Consider the following 22,817-nt stretch of genomic DNA (forward strand, 5'->3'; position numbering starts at 1 on the left):
TTGCATTTGTGACTCGATAGTATGCATATGGAATTTTCCAAAATCATGTAACCTGCCCACCACCTCCCCCCTCCACAGGTTTCACTCTCTCTCCTGCTGATTCACCCACTTCCCCTCATATTCTCCCTTCCAAACCAGACGATTGATAAATGTGGGCAGAGAAATGGCATATGGAGTTTAATTGAGACAAGTGTCTTGCTCTTCGAGAGGACTTGTAGTAGTGTTGCAAAGAGGGATCTTGGGGAGCAATTGTGAGCTCCTTGAAAGAGGCAACGTAAGTGTAGGGTGTTAAAGAAAGTATTCTTCATTGAGCAGGGCATGAAGTATAAATGTGATTAGGCCACATTTTGAGTATTTTCTGCAATTCTAGTTGCTGCATGACAAAAGGAGTTCATCAGGGGCTTGCTTGGGGAAGAGCATTGGGTCTGAGGAGAGGTTGGACAAATTTGGATAGTTTTCTCTGGAGCATTGGAGGCTGAGAGATGACCAGGTTGAAATTTATCCAATTATTCTAATCATGGAGAGAGTAGATTTCTTCCACCCCTGCCCCCGTGGGAGATGTAAAAATACTATGATACCTATATTGAACATGAGAGGGGAAAATGAGAGAAGTGAGGCAGGGTTTCGCACAGTGCGGTGGGGGTCTGGCCCACGCTGCCAGGATAGTGGTGAAGTCACCACGATTTAAGAGGCATTTGGTTGGGCACATGAACAAGAGGGAATGGGTGATGTGCATGGACCATGTGCTGACACATGGGATGAATTTAAATGAACATCATGGTCACCACAGACATTGTACACCAAATGGCCTATTCCTGGGCTGCTCTGTTGGGTGACGATTCATCTCTTTTCAAGGATTGTTGCCGATGGGCAGTAAACTTTTCACAGAGGTCTATCTCCAATGAATGTATTTAGAACATTTCCATGAGTTAATTCCCTGTAGAAACAGCAGTTTATCATTCAAGCTCTGTAGCCACAGCAATAATGAAAAGTTTGAAGGCCATCATTACTGAATCCATTTTAATCAGCCTTCACCTTGAGACAACAAAATCAAAATGCAACTTTTAACATCTAGGAAAGATGGGTAATTCTTTGTACCACAGAATTATTGCTGAAAAAATATTTGGCAAATTTTGTGAATTCAGCTTCCAAAGAGTTGATGAAGAGGAACCACAATGAGATTTTAAAAAATTAAACTCAGAACATTTATTAGAAGAAGTTCATCGCAATAAACATGTTCAGGTTCAGTAATGATTGATTCTAGAATGGTATGTGGCAGTAATGAAAGGAATGCAGGATAGATATATTCCAAGAAAAATAAATTAATGATTTGGATTGTGGTTTAAATGGTTTTGTGGCCAAATTTGCGGAGGTCACCAAGATAGGGGACAGAGTAGGAAGTGTAGAAACCGTAAAGTTGGAGAAGGATATAAACAGATTAGGAAACTGGGCAAAATGATGGCAGATGAGATTTAACACCAAGAAATTTACAGTTGTACATTTTGACAGTGGAAATAAACAGGAAGCATACTATTTGGATGGGAAGAAAATTCAGACCTTGGATGTGCAAAGGGACCTGGGTGTCCTTGTGCAAGGAAACCTAAAAGTTAACGACCAGGTAAAATTGGTCATGAAGAAAGTGAATGCTATGTTGGCATTCATTTCAAGAGGAATGGTGTACAAGAGTAAAGAGGTGTTGATGAGGCTCTATGGGGCACAGGTGAGACCTCATTTCAAGTACTGTGTGCAGTTTTGGGCTGCCTATCTGAGAAAGGATGTGATGTTGTTGGAGAGGGTGCAGAGGAGAATGACTAGGATGATTCCAAAAATGCAAAGGATAATGTACAAGGAGTGTTTGACAGCTCTAGGGTTGTATTCATTGGAGTACAGGAAATTAAAGAAGTAACGTCATGTAGACATTTTGTATATTGAAAGGTTTAGATAGGATGGATGTGGGTAAGATGGTTCCCTTGGTGGGTGAATTGAGGACAAGAAAATTAGAGGTTATCCTATAAAACAGAGATTAGGAAGAACTTGTTTTGCCAGAGGATCGTGGATCTGTGGAACTGCTGCCACATACAGTAGTGGAAGCCAGATCACTGAGTATTAAATCAAGAAATAGTTTTGTGTCAGTTTACGGAGCAGATTCGATGGGCCTGGTGGCCTGGTTCTGTTCCTTTGTCTGTCATCTTGTTCTCATTTTGGAGTGATTATTGAAGTCAACTGAGAAAAATGGAACAATTCTAGACAGTTGTTAGAATAGGTATTTATTTTGGCATCTCCATGTAAAACTCCAAAACTATCTGTCACTTTGGAGCGGTGCCTGTCCCTCCAACTCCTGAGCAACGTAGATTTGCTAATATGTCATGTGTTCATTCAGCTACAAATGATTCTCTTATTCAAATATGCCCAGAGGTCACTCGCATTTCATTTCAGCTTCACATCGTTTTGGGTGGGTTTTCAGTTGTAAATGTGGCCAGTTCCACTTTGGGAGAGAATTTCTTGTCACATTTTTCAGTGATGTATTTGACAAAATGCCATTGTGTGGACTGCAGCTCTTGAATGCAAGTGAGCTACATTTATTGTCCTTCCAATGCCATCTGCTGCCTGACAAGCCTTCAACCTGGCTCCTGCCCTTTCCAAGCCTTCCTCAAGTCTTTTCTTCGCCTCGTGTCCCCATCATAATGGTGTGCAGACATGCAACAAGCCACCATATAAAGGCAGGGTCTATGAGACGCAGGCTTGTAATACCCCGGATTATCTTAAAATCTCAAAATTGGAATGGCAAGAATTGTGCCTAGCCCACAGATCTGACAGCTGCTGGGCTTCACGATTATATGTGGTTCTGAAAAAACTAGAGATTGGCGGCCTTGCAGAGATGATCGACCCCTGACAATTCCACCATGCCTGACTGATACAATATTCCAAATTTACAAGACTTCTCAGCAAACCTCCACGACAAATCTGCATTTGCCAAAATAGATCTAGAACGTGCTTACTATTAGATTCCATTTGAGTCTTTGGATGTCACAGTGATGCTCCCGTTCGGCATGTTTGTGTTTCTGAGAAAACCATTCGGTCAATGGAATGCAGCTCAGACATTCCAGTGGTTCATGGACCACGAACTCACTGTCCTTGGGTTTGTTTGGTGCTTGTGTTGATTGAGGAGATTCTGGTTGTAAGTGTGGATGAAGCGGAGCACAAGAGCCACCTTATCTCATTGTTTCTAAGGCTTGAGGAATGTGGTACCGTGATCAATCCCAGGAAAGTGTTTCTGGTGTTTCTGATCTTGTATTTTTGGGAGCTAGAGTTATGCCACATGGTATTTTGCCTGATGAATGGAAAGTGCGTGAAATTTGAGAATTTCCTCCCTCTGTTACGTTTGGCCAGTTGTGATGGTTTTGAGGTATGAGGAATTTTTATTGCTGTTTCCTGGTCAATGCCACTGCACCTCTTGCTGAACGACTCAAAGGATCTGATGTCTGCTTCAAAAAGACATTATCTTTGGGAGACCATCCTGTTTATGCTTTCCATGATGTGAACACTGTTCTGACAAATGTCACTAAGGTTGTACATCAAATGCCCAAGATCTTGCTCTCTTACCACAGATGCATCTGTCAGTGCAGTGGGAGCAGTGTTCGAACAACGAGTCTGTGGGCAATTGGAACCTCCGGTGTTTTTTTTTCAGCCAAGCGGTCACCGGCTCAGGCAAGGTATAGTACATTTGGGCAAGAAGTCTTAGCTATCTATCGCGCAGTGAAACATTTCAGTTTTTTTTAAAATTTATAGTTTTGTATACAGTACAAAATAATACCAGAATCGTATCCAAATGATACATTGATCAAAATAGAATAACAAATAAATGGTTGTACTTTCCATAAAAGTGAGAAGAGAAGAAAAGTATAATGAAAAAAAAAACAGATCTAGGTTCAAAGCTCCTGTGATAACTATTCCCTCCCAAAAGGAAAGGCAGGACATTAAAAAAATATTAAAATTAAACCAACATGTTCAACCATTAAGATTAATGAAAAGTGGTGGTGGGTTGGAGAAGTGAATACATTAGATATCCAAACCTATATCTAAATATGGTTTCCATATTTTGAATAATTTATCATACCCAGTTAATTTTATACGTCACCTTTGCTAAGGGAATACAATTTTGCATTTCCCCACAATCAATTTTAAGATGGGATTCAGATTTCCATGGAATTGCTATACATCACCTGGCCACTGTCAATGCAACTTATAAAAATAATTAATTGTTCTTTGAGAAATTGAATTAGGCTTCCTAATCATATACATTTCCCAAAAGTAAATGCTCAGGTGTGGATGGTAAACATTATTATAATTTGTTCCAAAAACTTGCCCACATCTTTCCAAAATGATGTCACCTTGAGACATGACCAGAGAGAATGTATAAACGTACCAATTTCTGTGCCACATCTAAGACATATATTTTAAATAATTGCAATAAATTAATTGATATAGCATTAAATATAATTGATGAATAAATTTGTAATTAACTAATCTATCAAAAACATTAATTACTGTCTCAACAAATGTCAGACAAGCAAAAAGGGTCAATTTCAGTTCCCAAATGCAATTCCCATCTTTCTTTTGATTTATTCAAGTCTGGGTTTGGAGATTCCTCTTGAAATAGTAGATACAATTTTGAAACAAATTTATTTGTAATTCTCTCGTGAATCCAAATTTCCAATTCAATATTTCAGCTTTTTATTGGAAGGTCATTCTTACACAATTTGTACAGACCACCAGCCTCTTCTGCATTCTGAAAGTAGAAGCACGCATCTCTATTTGTGCAGAGAGATTTGGCACTTGGAGTTCATCCTACAATTTTTATCGGACACACAGCATATCTGAGGAAAAGCGAATGCTGTGGCTGGTGCCCTATCCAGGCGCGACATTACATCCAACAATTGCCATCGATTTCACTGCCGTGGCTCATGCACGGCACACTGATGCCGATTTCATCAGGTGAAACCAGATCAACTCTGGTCTCCATCTTCAAGATGTGACCCTGGATGAATCGAGTGAAAAGTTGGCCTGTTATTTTTTTCCCCCAACAGGAAGGACTCTGCCGTTTGTGTGGCAGCTATGTGGCAGGAGATTTTCTCTTCACAATCTATCTCTTCCTGGTAGAAGAGCATCAATCAAACTGGTTAAGGAAAATTTTATCTGGTTTCATGTTAAACAGAATGTTGGATTATGGGCAAGGACTCACTTGCTGGTTCAACGCCCTAAAGTCTCCAGGCACATGAAATTCAAGCTGGGGGATTTTGTTGTTTTGGATTCCCATTTCCAGCACGTGCACCTTGTGGCTTGGAAGGTCCACTTCCGCCATCTCAGCAATGTACTTATCTGCTCACGGGTGAGGATAGGACTACCAGATTGCAGGATGTAATTCCTATCATCGGCATCTCTGCAGAGACAATTGCTTGGACTTTTGTGGATCATTGGATTCCATCTTTTGATGTTCTGGACAAACTATTACAACAGATCAAGAGTCTCAGTTCGAGTCAGCATTGGTCCGAGCTCTCACTGATCCTCTGGGCACGACCTGAATTATCGCTAAGCATTTCAGGGACAACAGCTTCTCTGAGCATTGTCATTGACAATCGAAAGCAGGTGGTGATGCATCTACACGGAGCGAATGTTTGCCCATGGTTCTCCTTTGCGTGCCTACTGCTGTTAGGGCAGATCATGGATGTTTAGTGGTAGAGCTTGTCTATGGCTGTATGCTGACCTTGCCAGGTGAGTTTGTGAATCTGAGTCCAGACACAGTGCTCCATGAACAGGTCAGTTATCTTGATTGTCTTCAAGAAAATGATTTGGCAGAGAATGATTCCAACTGAAACGGTATCTTCTTATGAACCAAAGTAGCAACACCTCGAGCTTTCGAATTAAATGGAGATGAAAATCATGTCCGACCCAATCTCTTTTCAATTTCATATGTTCTTTCTCAGACAAATGAGTTTCTTGCAAAAAAGCAAGATCAACCGTCATTTTCTTTATATATGCCAATATTCACTTTCTTTCAATCGGATTATTGTCCTTTAACATTAAAGTTCACAAAATTGAAATGAGCCAAAACTTAATTTCCTCCTGAGATTGACACTTAACACAGCAATTACAATTATATATCTATAAAAAAACCCAAACCCCTCTTTTCAAAGAAGAAAATCCTGTAAAAAAACCTACGAGCATAAGAGTCGGATCCCCCTCTGTGGACCAGGTGCAGCTAATACCACAAGTGGCAGATGACTTTAGAAGTAGTCGAGTCAACCACCACCCCCCAACCGAACATTAAAACCCATCAGTCATCCCAGTGATAACACCCACATTGAGCTTGAGCTTCATCTTCAACATCACTCACCAATTCTGATTCCAACTTCTTTTCCCCATACCCATCCCAATCTTATCCTCGGACATTTTCCCCATTGATTCCTTCAAATCTGGGAAGGAATTCACAAAAGTTAATGCACCATAAGGACTCTCAAAACATTGAGACTGATCTGGACCATAAAGTAAAGTAAACTTATACCCTTTCATCAAACAGAACTGCTTTGACTAGATTAAACTCTTTCTGTCACTTAATAATCTCCTGACTTAAATCAGCATAAAATAAAACCATATTGCCTTGAACCATCGTAGGGCTTTGATCAAGGCGAGCTTTCTGAACCGCAAGCCGCAAAATCATTTCTCTATTCTGATATCGCAAACATCTTAAAAGAACCGCACTTGGCATTTGACCCGGAAAAGATTTTGTCCTTAACGCCCTCTGAGCCCGATCTAAAAAAACTCAACTCCCAACATCTCTGGAATCTATTTCCAAAAATAATTTTACAGGATCTGAATCTTCAATATCTTCCAGCACACCAACTATCTTAATATTATTACGACAACTTTGATTTTCCAAAGAATCAATGTTTTGTAACAAATCTCTCTTCTGGACATCCCAGCCTGTAAATAAATCCTCAATATGATCCATTCTCTCTGCATAATGGTCCACACGGTCCTTACAGTCAATAAAAACTTCTTCTATCCTCTTAAATTGATCTTGTCCAATGTCCACTGCTGTTAAACTCTTATTAATGTCAACTTCAATAGATGTAATTTCTTCACACATACCAGCCATTTATTTCCTTCATACCAGCAAATTGATCATTTAAAGTTTCAAAACCTTAGTTCACAGAAGACATCATATTTTCATTTTGATGGATCAGTTCTGTAGAGGGGCCTTGAAGTCTGGGGAAGGTATCTGGTGAAACAACAGCTTTCATTGGAGAAGGAGATGTTCTTCAAGCCTGAGGCCTCCCTTCATTGAGTCCAACTGCAGCAAGTAGTCATTCTTGCTCTTCTTCTTCTTGAACCTCTGAGTTGTCCTCCTCCGCCTCTTCTCTTCCACATCATACCTGGCAGCCGGACTGTAGATCGGATCCAGAATTTCCTGCAAGTGAGAACATCTCCAGATGCTCCGCTGCAAACAGGCAGTCCCCTTCCTGGTATCTAGAGCTCGCATTCGGGCATTCACCCCCCACTCTCCTTAGTCAAGCCCGGCTCATGTCGAATTCCTTACTTGCGCTCCTCCTGGCCTGGCCAAAAGTCTTGGCACCATCTTTCATCTCAGGATGGCAGAGGTTGCAGACATTTCTTCCAGCTGCTCCCGACTTGCATGTTGAGGATTCAGATCCATGTCTAACTTGTCCTGAGGTTCCTTCTGGAAGGTCGTCCTTGCTTCTTCTGCACTTTTCACAGGTTGACAACCTAGGTTTTTTCGAAGTTGTTTGTAATGAAATGGTATTGTATGTACTGACCAGTACAGGCACGGGCTGGCACCACCTCCCCCCCCCCCCCCACCGATTACAAGCTCTCCTGGATCCTCCCTGGACTCCTCCCCTGTGATCCAGGCCTTCACTTCCCTCACTTGGACGCGGGCCTGCAGTCTTGTGTGTAATAAAGCCTATCGTTCCCCTCAGTCTTTGTCTCTGTGATAATTGGGGCAACTGATCGTGCCCAACACTGTTTTTTTTCTTTCTTCATTTCCAGAATTCTACAGTAGAAAATTATTGTTCAAAACATTGATAAAGTCAAACAAGACATTACAGTTCGAGTATTGAACAGTCAGGGAGAGGTGTCTTCGAACTTCTTTTTCCTACGCCATCTTGCCACGAGACACCCCCCCCCCACCTCAGCTGACTCCTTGAACACCATCCAATCCATGGACTCTAGGTAGACCTGCAGCTGTCTTCCCTCCCGTGACCACCTTCTGGTTGTCCTGATCTCGTAAGGGTTGTGTGCAATTTTAGGCCCCATTTCTAAGAGAGGATGTGATGGTCCAGAGGTGGTTTACAAGAATGACCCTGGGGATGAGAGGAATAATGTTTGAGGAGCATTTGAAGGCTCTGGGCCCGTACTCGCCCGAGTTTATAAGGATGAGGCAGGACCTCATTGAAATCTGATGAATAGTGAAAGGGCTGGATAGAGAGGATTTTGCCAGTAGTGGGAGAGTTTAGGATCAGTGGGCACAACCTCAGAATAAAAGGATGTCTGCTTAAAACGGAGATGGAGAAATCTTTTCATCTAGAGCAGTGATTTTCAAACTCCTCCTCCACACCCCCACCCCCCTGGATCATATTCCACTTAATCCCTTTGCCAGAAGTGCTCTGTTAGTAAGGAATTACTTAATGAGCTATGTGATTGGGAAAAAAAGTTTGAAAACCACTGTTTTAATCGTATGACATTGACTTGTTCTGTGCGTGGTTTCATAACTCCAGAGGAAATGGGCCAATGACAATTTATCTCAAGCAAAATCTTTCCTTCACAATTGGCTCCACTGCAGTCTTTCTCAGCCTTTTTTCCCATTCATATAACACTTTAAGCAATCTCTTACTCATTTTTCGACACTCCAAGGAATAAAGTCCCAACCTGTTCAACCTTTCCCTGCAGCTCAACTCCTGAAGACCTGGCAGCGTCCAAGTAAATCTTCTCTGCACTCTATCAATCTTACTAATACCCTTCCTGTAGCTAGGTGACCAGAACTGCACACAATACTCCAAATTTGGCCTCACCAACATCTTATACAACCTCACCATAACTTCCCAACTCCTATTTTTAACATTTTAATTAATGAAGGCCAAGATGACAAAAGCTGTCTTTAGAACCCTGTCTTCCTGTGACACCACTTTCATGGAATTATGTAACTGTGTTTTATCTCTTGCTACCAATTTCTATAACTTCGCTGTTCAATTTCATATCGTTGGCTTTTGGATTATTTTATTGTGTCCCTTGATCTAGAGAGTTCTGGCAGAGCAAAGGAATTTTGTTTTCTTTTGTCAGGTCAAATTTTGTCACATTGATCCAAAAACAAGTATTTTCACCATTCATTTATTTCAGATTCTCTTCAGCTGTCGTATTGAACCTCACAGTGACGGCATCATGTTTGTCTTGTTTATCCTTTATCCCTCCATCCAGACAAATGTGTTGATCAACGAGTCGACTTCACTCATCCAGCAGCCAATTCTGCTGCTTGGGCTTTTCATCCCACTTATTCAGTTTGTTATCTCTCCTCTTCTTTTTCTCAAAAAGAGAATCAGGTTTGTTTGATCATCTTCTTGAATCCCAGTGAAAGGTTATCAACCTGAAGGTTTTAAAGCCGATTATTTTTCCAGTAAATGGCTTGCCGAGTATTTCCAGCATTGAATTTTTATTTTACTGCCTTGGTGTATTACTGAGTGCTTTAAATAGTAGAAAAAATGTGAGTTGGGTTAAGTGGAGATGATTATGGAGTGGATTTAGAAAAATAGACATAAAAGGGAAGGGAGCATGGAAATAGTTAATTCATCTTTTCAAATTGTTTTTTGAGCTATGATTGTTTTCTGATGTACGCGCAGTGTTCAGAATTAAAAATTTATTGTGATGAACATGTCACAAAATTTGTCATTTTGTTGCAACAATATAGGTGCAAATATTGCTATAAATTACATTTTTAAAAAAGAAATCTATTTGTGCAAAATGAAGAGTAAGTGAGGGAGTGACTGTGGTTCCTTGTCCATTCAGAAATCTGATGGCAGAGGGGGAGAAGCTGTGTTTGTACCATTGGGTGTTCGTCTTCAGGCTCCTGGACCTGTTTCCCTGGTGATAGCAGGGTGAAGAAAGCCTGGCCTGGGTGGTGAGGGTCCTTGAGGATAGAGGTTGTTTTCTTCAGACTCCGCCTCTTGGAAAAGTCCTTAATACGTGGGCCAAGGATGAAAGAGGAAAAGTTTAGTTGAAACATGAGGGGGAACTTCTCCACACAAGGTGGTGGGAGAATGGAACAAGCTGCCAGCTGCATGAGGAAATATGTGCTCAATGTTAGCATTGAAGAATTTGGACAAGTTCAGGGATACGAGGGGAATGGAGGTCTCTGGACTGGATTCTCGTCACTGAGACAAGGCAGAATAAGAGTTGTTCAGTGGGCGCACGAAAACATAAGACAGACAGCTGTGTTCTCAACCATTTAATGGACTGCACTTGGTGCAGTGTGCCAAGGAATGGCACGTCGATCTGTGGAGACTCCTGCCGGAGAGTGTGGGATGCTCACGGGGCTTAATTTAAACCTGCCGGCAGCAAACACTTCATTATGTCCCACCTTGTCTCGTGGAGCCCGGCACATATAACCATATGACAATTTACAGCACGGAAACAGGCCATATCAGCCTTTCGAGTCCATGCCATTTCACATGAACCACTCCACTCCCTAACCATTCCCCAGCCCCATCCCACACTCTGCCCATATCCTCCAACCCCCTCATATCCATGTACACATCCAACAATCTCTTCAATGACAGAAAGGACCCTGCCACAACCATCTCTTCTGGAAGATCATTCCATTCTGCCATCACTCTCTGAGTGAAGAAGCATCCTCTAACATTCCTCCTAAAGTTTTGCACCCTTACCCTGAACTCATGCCCTCTTGTTCCAGCCTCCCCTGCCCTCAGTGGCAAGAGTCTACTCATGTCTTGCCTATCTATTCCCTTCATAATTTTAAATACCTCTATCATAACCCCCTTCAATTGTCCACGTTCCAATGAATAAAGTCGCTGTCTCCTTCATCTTCCTCTGTACCCTAGGCAACATTTTTGTAAATCTTCTCTGCACATGGCTTCACCAATGCCTTAAACAGCTATACTCTAGTCTATGCTATGATTTATGAAGGCCAGCATGTCACATGCCTTCTTAACTACCGTGTCTACATGGGAAACCACCTTCAAGGAAATCTGTACCATAACTCAGGATCCCTCTGTTCCTCTGCCTTCCTCGATGCCCATCCCTGAACTGCATATGTCATATTAAGATTATTTTTTCTGGAATGCAGCACCTCATACTTGTCAACATTAAATTCCATCTGCCATCTTTCAGTCCACTTTTCCAAACAAACCAAATCCTGTAATCCAAGAAAACCTTCCTCACATTCCACCAGTCCCCCTATTTTTGTATCGTCTGCCTATTTGATTACCCAGTTAACCACCCCCTCATTCAAATCATGAAAATAAATGATAAACATCAGGGGACCCAGCACCAATCCCTGAGTCACACCGCTCGTCACAGGCTTCTATCCTCACAGACAGTTGTCCACCATGACTCTCTGCTGTCTGTTTTACAGCCACCTCTGAACCATCTCACTATCTATTAATCCCTAGTCACTGAACCTTCCTAACTAACTTTACATGCGGAACCTTATCAAAAGCCTTACTAAAATTCAAATAGATATCGTCAGCCGCCCTACCTTCAGCCACTTGCCTTGTCACCTCTTCAAAACAATCAACAAGATTCATTAAAATGATTTTCTCTTCATAAACCCATTCTGGGTGCCCCTGATCATTCCCTGCCTATCCAGATATTTGTACATACTATCTCTGAGAATACCCTCCATTACTTTTGCCACCACCAAAGTAAAACTTACTGGCCGATAATTACTTGGCCTGCACCTTCTGCTTTTTTTAAATAGTGGAACAACATTTGCAACCCTCCAATCCCGCGACACCACACCCTTCTCCAGTGATGTTTGAAACATCACTGTCAGAGCCCCGGCTATTTGCTCCCTGACCTCCCTTAATGTCCTGGGGAAAATCCCATCAGGACCAGGAGACATCCAACGCTATTGACCCGAGAAGCTCCAAATTCCTCTCTTTGCTAATCCCTATCCTTTCCATAACTAAGCCATTCACCTCATTTATCTCACATAGTCCAGTGTCCCTTTTGCTCGTGAATACAGAAAAGAAAAAAAATTGTTCAATATCTCCCCCATCTCATACACATAGTCATAGTCACACTTACACATAGTCCACCGTTCCCATTTTCCAGTGGACGTACTCTATCCTTAACCCTCTTTGTACTGTTCTCGTATCTGTAAAAACCCAAAGGACTCACTTTCACCTTATTAGCTATGGATACTTCATACCTTCTTTTTCCCTTTCTAATTTCCCTCTTGAGGTTCTTTCTTCAATATAAGTAAGGATCATAAATCTCATCAATCTTTTGTTTCTTATATTGAGCATGGGACTCCCTCTTATCCCGAATCATTCATAATTTTTCTAGAAATCCACAGCTCCCTTGAACTTCTTACATTTCAGCCGATATGGAACAAAATGATCCTGTACTCTCAAAATCTCACCTTTAAATACCCTCCAATTTTCCTCTTCATCATTTCCGGCTAAAAGATCAGCCCACACAACTCTGCAAATCTCTTCTCATTTCTTCAAATCTGGCCTTCCCCCACTCGAAGACCTTCGACTTCAGACATGACCTATCCCTTTCCATAATTAAGCTAAATCTAATTAACCCATGATCACTGGATCTGAAGTTCTTCCCAATGCTCACCTCCGCCACCTGCCCCATTTCATTCCCTAACCACAGATCAAACACTGCCCCCCATCTCGTGGGCATCTCCACATACTGCTGCAAAAAGCAGTCCTGAACATGTTGTCTAAACTCTAAGCCATGCTGACCTCTCACTGACTGTGTTTCCCAATCGATGTTAGGACTTCACTTGCCTCCTTTCCAGACCCATCAACCAAGGATGAAACTTAGTTTTGTCTTGTGTCATAATGGCAGAGGACATGAAATTCTGGTACATAGTAGGTGCATTGGATGCTGCTAAAGCATGTCGTAGAAGAGAATTTGTTGCTAATCCCCTGGCAGAAAACCAGTACACGAGGCGTCGCGCAATTTGTCTGCACTTGTACCTCATGCCAGACTGCCAAAATTCAACGGCACACTAAGGCACTTCTTCAACCTTTCCCGGTGGTACACACGCGGTTGGAACATGTGCATGTGGATCTGCTCGGACCATTGCCAAAATCTCAAAACATGAGATACATTCTAACAGTCGTAGAACGTTTCACACGCTGGCCAGAGGCCATCTCGTTTCCATCTAGTGACACTGAGACAAGGGCCATAGCATTCATCATTAATTGGATGGCTAGATTTGGTTTCCCGACCCACATTGCATCAGACCACGCACCACAATTCACCCACAGTCCAACGGCCTTGTGGAACGTTTCCATTGGCAACTGAAGGCCCTACTCACCGGACACAATATAATCGATGAATTGCCATGGGTTCTATTGGGAGTGTGCACGGCTCCAAAGGAAGATGTCTGCATTGTCCGCAGAGATGGTTTATGGTACGGTCCTTACAGTTTCATGGGACATTCATTTCACACCAACTCTGATCTGAACGTCCTTCAGCAGCTTCGACATGGTGTTGTGATCAGCAAATCTTTTCCTACCCACTGGCATGGTTCCCCTAAACAGAATGTGCCCCCAAAACTCCTGGACACTGATTATATTTTTGTGCACAGACAGGTCCCAGGAGCGCCATTACAATGACCGTATGAGAGCCCTTTCCGCGTGATGAAGAAGGATGGGGTTGTGTATACTTTGGACATTGGGGGGCATTCACAGCTGTTTAGTGTGGACAGATGCAAGCCTGCCCATGTGGATCCCACTTCACCCTTTCAGTGCCCCCAGCACAGATGATGAGGGGGTCCACCTAAGGTCGATGCAGCTGGGGCTTTAGTTTCTGGTGACAGTTCTGGTGGGGGGGGGGGTCGGGTAGCAGCTGTGTAGCGGGCTGAGTGGGGATGGTTCTTTGGTGGGCGCGTGAAAGCATAAGACAGACAGCTGTCTATTTAATGGACCACACGCACGTGGTGCTGCGTGTCAAGGAACGACACGTTGATCTGTGGATTCTCCTGACAGAAGGTGCGAGCTTAATTTAAACCTGTGGTTCCGTGGATCAGTAGCAAACTCATAATGATGTCCCATCTTCTCCCGTGGAGCCCGGGACACACGGTAAATAAAAGAAGCCTGCAAAGACTGAATAAAGCAGTCTTGTGTTGACTACATATATAAATATTTAGGGTAACTATCCCATTTACAGGATACTTTTCATCCATCTCACAGCCTGTGGGAAGAAGCTATTCCCCAGCCTGGCAGTCCTGATTTTGATGATGGATGTGGTGAAAGATGCTGTGCACTGGATGGAAATGGTCTTTTTACAATTCCTTGAGCCCTATTTGAACAACACTCCCAGTAAATGTCATCTGCAGAAGAAAGTGAGACCCCAGTGATCCTCACAATTCTGCATCATTCCTGTCTGATGCTTTACAGCTACTGGAGCGTCCAATGACTTAGCCAGACAGGAGACTCAACTGCGCTCCTGTAAAATCTCAGGAAGCATAAATCCAAATGAGTAAATCCATATTTTTTTAACTTTTCTGGTGTTTAATACAACTGAAGTAGAAAATTATAGTTCACCAAATGTAGTCACACTATCTTCACACATAGTAGTCCATTCTTCTTGGGATAATTCTAAGGATAAATCTTTCTCCCATTTAATATTTTATTTATCTAAATCCAGTTTGGCTATTTTCTCTTGCAACAAAGAATACATTTCTGAAATAAATCCCTTTTTTCCCCATTTACATTTACTTTTTTAAATTTAGTTAACTTAGGTATCTTCAATTCCCACCCAAAATACTTCAGTACTGGAGCACGTACTTGAAAATATGCAAGCAAAGAATTTAACAGTACCACAATTTTTTTCCCCAAGCCTATCAAAAGAAAGAGTTGTCCCATTTCAAAACAATCTGCTAACACTTGAATACCTTTCATTTGGCAAATCTTTAAATACTAAAATTATTCATCGAGAAGAATATGAACTTGACATGGAATTTGAAATGAAACCTTATCTCCAGTTTCTGTTGCCAGATTTCTTTTATACCAAACATCACATAAATGTCATAATAGTGGGAAATTATAATAATGCAAAAGATGAGGAGTCCATCTAAATATACATTGATGTATAGTAGAATGAGAAATCTGTGCTAATTCCACTTTATCCAGGCGAGGAGGTTGATTAATTTTGAACATCATATTCATAAATTTTAACTGATAATTAATTAATAATTTAACAAATAATTCTGAAAATGAGGCCATTGTAGTCCCTAATGCATATTTCCATGTCAATTTTTGCAATAATACTCTAGCCAAAGTACCTTTCTATAAAAATATTCTGATGGCTGCATAACTCTTTAAAAAATATCTTTGGAAGCGAACATGGAATTGATTGAAAAAGATATTGAATACAAGGAAAAATGTTCACTTCAACACAATTCACACGTGCCATTCATGTCAAAGGAAGATTTTTCCATTTAATTAAATCAGCTTGAATTTTATCAATAGAGAAACATAGTTCAACTTACACAAATGTTGATAATCCGCATCAACCATTACCTCTAAATATTAAATTTTCTTCGTCCATCTAAGCTGTGTAATCTGTTTACAAGCAGGATAATCTTCCTCTGTAATTGGTAATATGTTCCTCTTATCCCGATTAACCTGATAACCAGACATTTCTCCATATTGAACCAAACAGGTTTGCAGATGTCATAACAATTACTGAGGATTTGTTAAATATATTACTACGTCATCTGCAAACAAATGAATCTTATATTCTCTTCATTTATTTTAATCCCAATAATTTTATCGTTTTGCCTTTTTGCTTGGGCTAGCAGTTCTATCACCAATGGTGACAAAGGACCACCTTGCTTAGATATTGATTGATTCAAACAATATCTTTATCCATTAATCAAAGTCACAGTTGAACAATATTTTCAGAAGAAAATCTATTCTTAATAAAACCTGCTGGATCAACATGTATTAAACGTGATAAATACTTTGCAAGTCTATTAGCTACTATCTTATAATCTACATTTAATAAAGATATTGTTCGATATGAGGCAACTTTCAATGGGGCTCTTCCTTTTTTGCAATAACTAATTCTAGGTCTAGAAAAGAATTCTGGAAATGCTTTTGCTCTTCTGTAGATTGTTTAAGAACATCCATCAAAACAGGAGACAAGACTTCATAAAATTCTTTATAAAACCCTCCAGTAAACCCATCTTCTCCAGGTGATATTCAATATCGCTTCTTCAATTTCAAAATCATTGAAAAGAACTTCCAATTCTGTCCTATCTTTATCGTCCAAAACCGATAACTCCAAACTACCTAAAAAAGACTCAACACGTTCCTCATCCTGACTTACATCAAAAGAATATAAATTCTGGGAAAATGAGTGAAATTCATCATTCATTTCCTGAGGTTTATTATCTCATCGCATTTATTGTCCTTGATGCCTGTTCAGTCTTTAATTGCCGAGCGAAAACCTTATGTGCTCTTTCTCCTTATTCATAATAACGCTATTTGGATCATTGTATTAATTTTTCATATTTATATGTTTGCATTATATTATAACAGTTTGAACTGAATCAAAAAACTATTTTTATCCACAGTCGAATTTCATTGGAATTGCTTTTCCAACATTGTTATATCCTTCTCCAAATGTTGGCTCTCCGCCAAATACTGTGTCTTAATTCTTGCAGTATAATTGATTATCACACCTCTTCAATAAGCGTTTGAAGCATCCCACAAAACAAATTTACTTTGGACTGAATATGTATTAATTGGCAAATAAGTCTGAATATGGTCTTTGATATAACTTAGAAACTTTGGTTGCTTCAATAACATCCCATTAAATCTTCACCGATAAGGGTATCTACATTATGCAAACCAGAACATGTGCAGGTGCACAATCCTTTATCCAGAACCCTTTGTGGGGGGGTGGGTCACTGTGTTCTGTATTTCAGATTTTTCTGGATTTTGGAAAGCCAGATTTAAGCCCACCCAAATTATGCTGCTGTATCCACCCCCATTCCCTTTCAGTCACACTGCCATTTTCCCCCCACCCCTCGCCCGCCTGACTCGCGCTCCCATCTCTCTCCCCACTTGCTCATGTTTGGAAAAAGGATTGTGTACTTCTACTTAACAATGAGGAATGATCAGACAATTCCTACTCTTATACTCTGCATGTATAAATCTACCCTGTAATTGTGCTGACATTAAGCAAAAGTCGATTCTCAAAAAAGGATCATGTCTAGGTGAATAAAAATAAAAGACTTTTTCTGTTAGAATTAACTCCCTCCACATTTCCACCAAATTCAAATCTTTCATTGAGTCTAACATCCATTTAGCTATTTTGGTTCTTTGTACAGTTTTTGGAAATGTATCCAACACACAATTAAAATCCCCACCAACCAAAATATTTTCATTAGCTTGACGCAGATTCAAAAAAGTTTCAGAAATAACGTCTTCATCATTTTCATTGGGTGGATAAACATTCATCAAAGTCCATGCTTCAGCAAAAATTTTACAATTCACCAACAGCTCTCGACCCAATGTGGCAGAGAATGATTCCAACTGAAACGGTATCTTCTTCTGAACCAAAGTTGCAACTCACCACTAGCTTTCGAATTAAATGAAGATGCAAAAACATGTCCTACCCAATCTCTCATCAATTTCATATGTTCTTTCTCAGACAAACGAGTTTCTTGCAAAAAGGCAACATCAACCGTCATTTTCTTTATATATGCCAATATTCACTTCCTTTTCATCTGATTATTAAGTCCTTTAACATTGAAGGTCACAAAATTTAAGTGAGCCATAACTTAATTTCCTCTTGAGATTGGCACTTCACAGAGCAATTACATATTTTAAAAATCCTAACCCACCCCCCCCCCCTTTCAAAGAATAAGAAACCCCTGTAAACAATGTAAAAATCTACAAGTACAAAAGTCGGACCCCCCTCTGTAGACCAGCTGCAGTTAATACCACAAGTGGCAGATGACTTTAGAAGTAGCAGAGTCAATCACCACCCCCCAACCGAACATTAAAACATCCCAATAGTAACACCCACATTGAGCTTGAGCTTCATCTTCAACATCACTCACCAATTCTGATTCCAATTCTTTTCCCTGTTCCCTTCCCAATTTTAACCTCGGGCATTTTCCCCATCAATTCCTTCAAATCTGGGAAGAAATTTGCAAAAGATAATGCACCATAAGGACTCTCAAAACATTGAGACTGATCTGGCCCATAATTCACCTTAAATATCGTCGGACACCGAAAAGTAAACTTATACCCTTTCTTCCACAGCACTGCTTTGACCACATTAAACTCTTTCTGTCACTTAATAATCTCCTGACTTAAATCAGCATAAAATAAAACCCTATTGCCTTGAACCATCATTGGGCTTTGATCAAGGCGAGCTTTCTGAACCGCAAGCCGCAATATAATTTCTCTATCCTGATATCACAAACATCTTAAAAGAACTGCTCTTGACATTTGACCCAGAAAAGGTTTTCTCCTTCACACCCTATGACCCCTATCTCAAAAGACTCGACTCCCAACATCTCTGGAATCCATTTCCAGAAATAATTTTACAGGATCTGAACCATCAATATCTTCCGGCAGACCAACTATCTTAATATTATTACGACAACTTTGATTTTCTAACGAATCAATGTTTTTTAACAAATCTCTCTTCTGGACATCCAAGCCTGTAAACAAATCCTCAATATGATCCATTCTCTCTGCATAATGGCCCACACGGTCCTTACAGTCAATAAAAATGTCTTCTATCTTCTTAAATTGATCTTGTCCAGTGTCCACTGCTGTTAAACTCTTATTAATATCAACTTGAATAAATGTAATTTCTTCACACATACCAGCCATTATTTCCTTTATAGCAGCAAATTGATCATTTAAAGTTTCAAAATTTAAGGTCATAGAAGACATAATCTTTTCATTTGGTTGGATCAGTTCTATAGACATGAAGTTGACTTCCATCCCTGTTGCAGGGGCCTTGAAGACTGGGGAAGGTGTCTGTGGTTAAACAACAGCTTTCATTGGAGAAGGAGATGTTCTTAAAGCCTAAGGCCTTCCTTCAGTGAGTCCAACTGCAGCAAATAGTCATTCTTGCTCTTCTTCTTCTCGAATTTCTGAGTTGTCCTCCTCCACCTCATACCTGGCAGCCCTACTGCAGATTTCCTGCATGTGAGAACATCCATCCATGCTGAGAAGCTCAGTAGCACCAGAGGAGCATCTTCAGATGGGCCGCTGCATACAGTCAGTTGCCTTCCCGCGAACTCGCGCTCACATTCGAGCACCCACCCCCCTGCTCTCCTTAGTCAAGCCGGGCTTGGGTCGGATTCCACGCTCACTCTCCTGGCCCACCCCCAGGCCAAAGATCTTGGTGATATCTTGCGTCTCTGGAGGCGCAGAGGATGCAGACATTTCTTCCAGCTTCTCTTGGGTTCCACGTTGAGGATTTGGATCTATCTCTAACTGCTCCTGAGGTTCCTTCTGGAAGGTCGGCCTTGCTTCTTCTGCACTTTTCACAGGTTGAAAACCTAGGTTTTTTTCTAAGTTGCTGGTAATGAAATGGTATTGTATGAACTGACCAGTATAGGCATGGGCTGGCCCACCCTCCTGATGACATCCTCTCCGAGACTCCTCCCTGGACTCCTCCCCTGTGACCCAGGCCATAAAGGTCGAGCCACCTCTTCCATCCCTTCACTTACCTAGCTTGCACGCGGGCCTGCAGTCTTGTGTGTAATAAAGCCTATCGCTCCCCTTAGTCTTTGTCTTTTTGATTTTTAGGGCAACTGTCAGTGCCCAACACTGCTGTTTTCCTTTCTTCATTTCCAGAATCCTACAGTAGTAAATTAATGTTCAAAACATTGATAAAGTCAAAAAATTCACTACAGTTCGAGTATTGAATAGTTCAGTCAGGGAGAGGTGTCTTCTCACGTCATTTTCTGATGCCATCTTTCCAGGACCCGCCACCCCACCTCCCCTCAGCTGACTCCTTGAACACCATCAAATCCACAAACTCTAGGCAGCCCTGCAGCTGTCTTCCCTCACGTGACCACCTTTTGGTTGTCCTGATCTCGTAAGTGTTGTGAGCAATTTTAGGCCCCATTTCTAATAGAGGATGTGATGGGCCAGAGGTGGTTTACAAGAATGATCCTGGGGATGAGCGGAATAATGTTTGCGGAGCATTTGATGGTTCTGGGCCTATACTCGCCTGAGTTTAGAATAATGAGGCAGGACCTCATTGAAATCTGATGAATAGTGAAAGGGCTGGATAGAGAGGATTTGGCCAGTAGTGGGAGAGTTTAGGACCAGTGGGCACAACCTTAGAATAAAAGGATGTCTGCTTAAAACTGAAATGGAGAAACATTTTCATCTCGAGCAGTGATTTTCAAACTCCTCCTCCACACCCCCACCCCCCGGATCATATTCCACTTAATCCCTGTGCCAGAAGTGCTCTGTTAGTAAGGGATTACTTAAGGTGGAATGTGATTGGAAAGAAAAAGTTTGAAAACCACTCTTTTAATTGTACGTCATTGATTTGTTCTGTGCGCGGTTTCATATCTCCAGAGGAAATGGGCCAATGACAATTTTTCTCAGGCAAAATATTTCCTTCACAATTGGGTCCACTGCAGTCTTTCTCAGTCTTTTTTCTCATTCATATTCCACTTTAAGCAATCTCTTACACATTTTTCGACACTCCAAGGAATAAAGTCCCAACCTGTTCAACCTTTCCCTGTAGCTCAACTCCTGAAGATCTGGCAGCTTCTTAGTAAATCTTCTCTGCACTCTTTCAATCTAACTAATACCCTTCCTGTAGCTAGGAATTATTTTTTTTATATAAAGAAAAATCCGATTATTTTTCCAGTAGATGACCCGCTGAGTATTTCCAGCATTGAGTTTTTATTTTACTGCCTTGGTGTATTAATGAGTGATTTGAATGGGAGAAGAAATGTGGGTTGGGTTAAGTAAAGATGTCTAGATTATGGAATGGATTTAGAAAAATAGACGTAAAAGTGGAGGGTTCATGGAAATAGTTAATTCATCTTTTCGAATTTTGGAGTCTCCTGCCGAAAAGCGTGGGATAATCGCGGGGCTTAATTCAAACCTGCCGGCAGCAAACTCTTAATGATGTCCCACCTTGTCCCGTGGAGCCCAGCACATATAACCATAGAACAGTTTACAGCACGGAAACAGGCCACGTCGGCCCTTTGAGTCTGTGCCAGTTCACATGAACAACTCCACTATTTTTCCCCTCAACACTCTGGCCATATCCCTCCAACCCCCTCATATCCATATACACATCCAACCTTCACTTAAATGACAGAAAGGACCCTGCCGCAATGATCCCTTCTGGAAGATCATTCCATTCTGCCACCACTCTCTGAGTGAAGAAGCATCTTCTAACATTCCTCCTAAAGTTTTGCACCCTTACCTTGAACTCATGCCCTCTTGTTCCAACCTCCCCTGCCCTCAGGGGAAAGAGTCTACTCTCGTCTAGTCTATCTATTCCTTTCATAATTTTGACTACCTCTATCATAACTTCCTTCATCCATCTACATTCCAATGAATAAAGTCACTGTCTCCTTAATCTTTTTCTGTACTCGAGATGTTGTAAGCCACGTAACATTTTTGTAAATCCTTTCTGCACCCTCTCCACCTTATCTATTTCATTCCTATATTTGGAGACCGGAACTGAAAACAATTCTCTAAACCTGGCCTCACCAATGCCTTAAACAGTTGCAGCATCACTTTCCAGCTATACTCTAGTCTATGCTATGATTTATGAAGCCCAGCGGACCATATCTCTGGTTAAGACCCACTGTCTTAACGTCCCTCATATGCAAGATTTTGCCTCCCATCTGCACAATTTCTGTGCTTTCTCCAAGGTTGATCTTGTCATGAGATACCATCAGATCCCATCCACAAGGAAGACATTCCTAAAACGGTGATTATTACCCCTTCTGGTCTTTTTGAATGTCTTAGGATGCCACTTGAGTTGAAGAATGGTGTTCAAACCTGCCAGCGGGTTATAGACAGTTTGGGCAGAGATTTAGAGTTCCCTTCGATCTACTTGGATAACATCTGGTAAAAACAATGGCATCACGAATATGCTGTCCAGACCGACTATATATCATATTCAGGGTGACATTGATATTTCTGAATTAGCCAGTGTCCAGGCAATGGACCCCGATGTTCAGGCATACAGTACGGCCATTACTAACCTGGACATACAGCAGAGGGCAGCACAACTGGGTGGCCAACCTTACGTTGTGACATGTCTTTGGGCTACATTAGACCAATGTTTCCTGCATCTTGGAGGAAACACCTTATTGACCAGATACACAGCTTATCTCATCCATCCATCAGAACATCTGTCAAGCTCATGTCAAATAAATATGTATAGCATGGACTGAGAAAAGGCGTTGTGCAATGGGTTTGCACATGTACCTCCTGCCAGACTGCCAAAATTCAGTGCCACACTAAGGCACCTCTTCAACATTTCCCGACGGAATGCAGACAGTTGGAACACGTGCATGTAGA

This window comes from Narcine bancroftii, unplaced genomic scaffold (assembly GCF_036971445.1).
Source record: "Narcine bancroftii isolate sNarBan1 unplaced genomic scaffold, sNarBan1.hap1 Scaffold_260, whole genome shotgun sequence".
NCBI classification, from domain to species: domain Eukaryota; kingdom Metazoa; phylum Chordata; class Chondrichthyes; order Torpediniformes; family Narcinidae; genus Narcine; species Narcine bancroftii.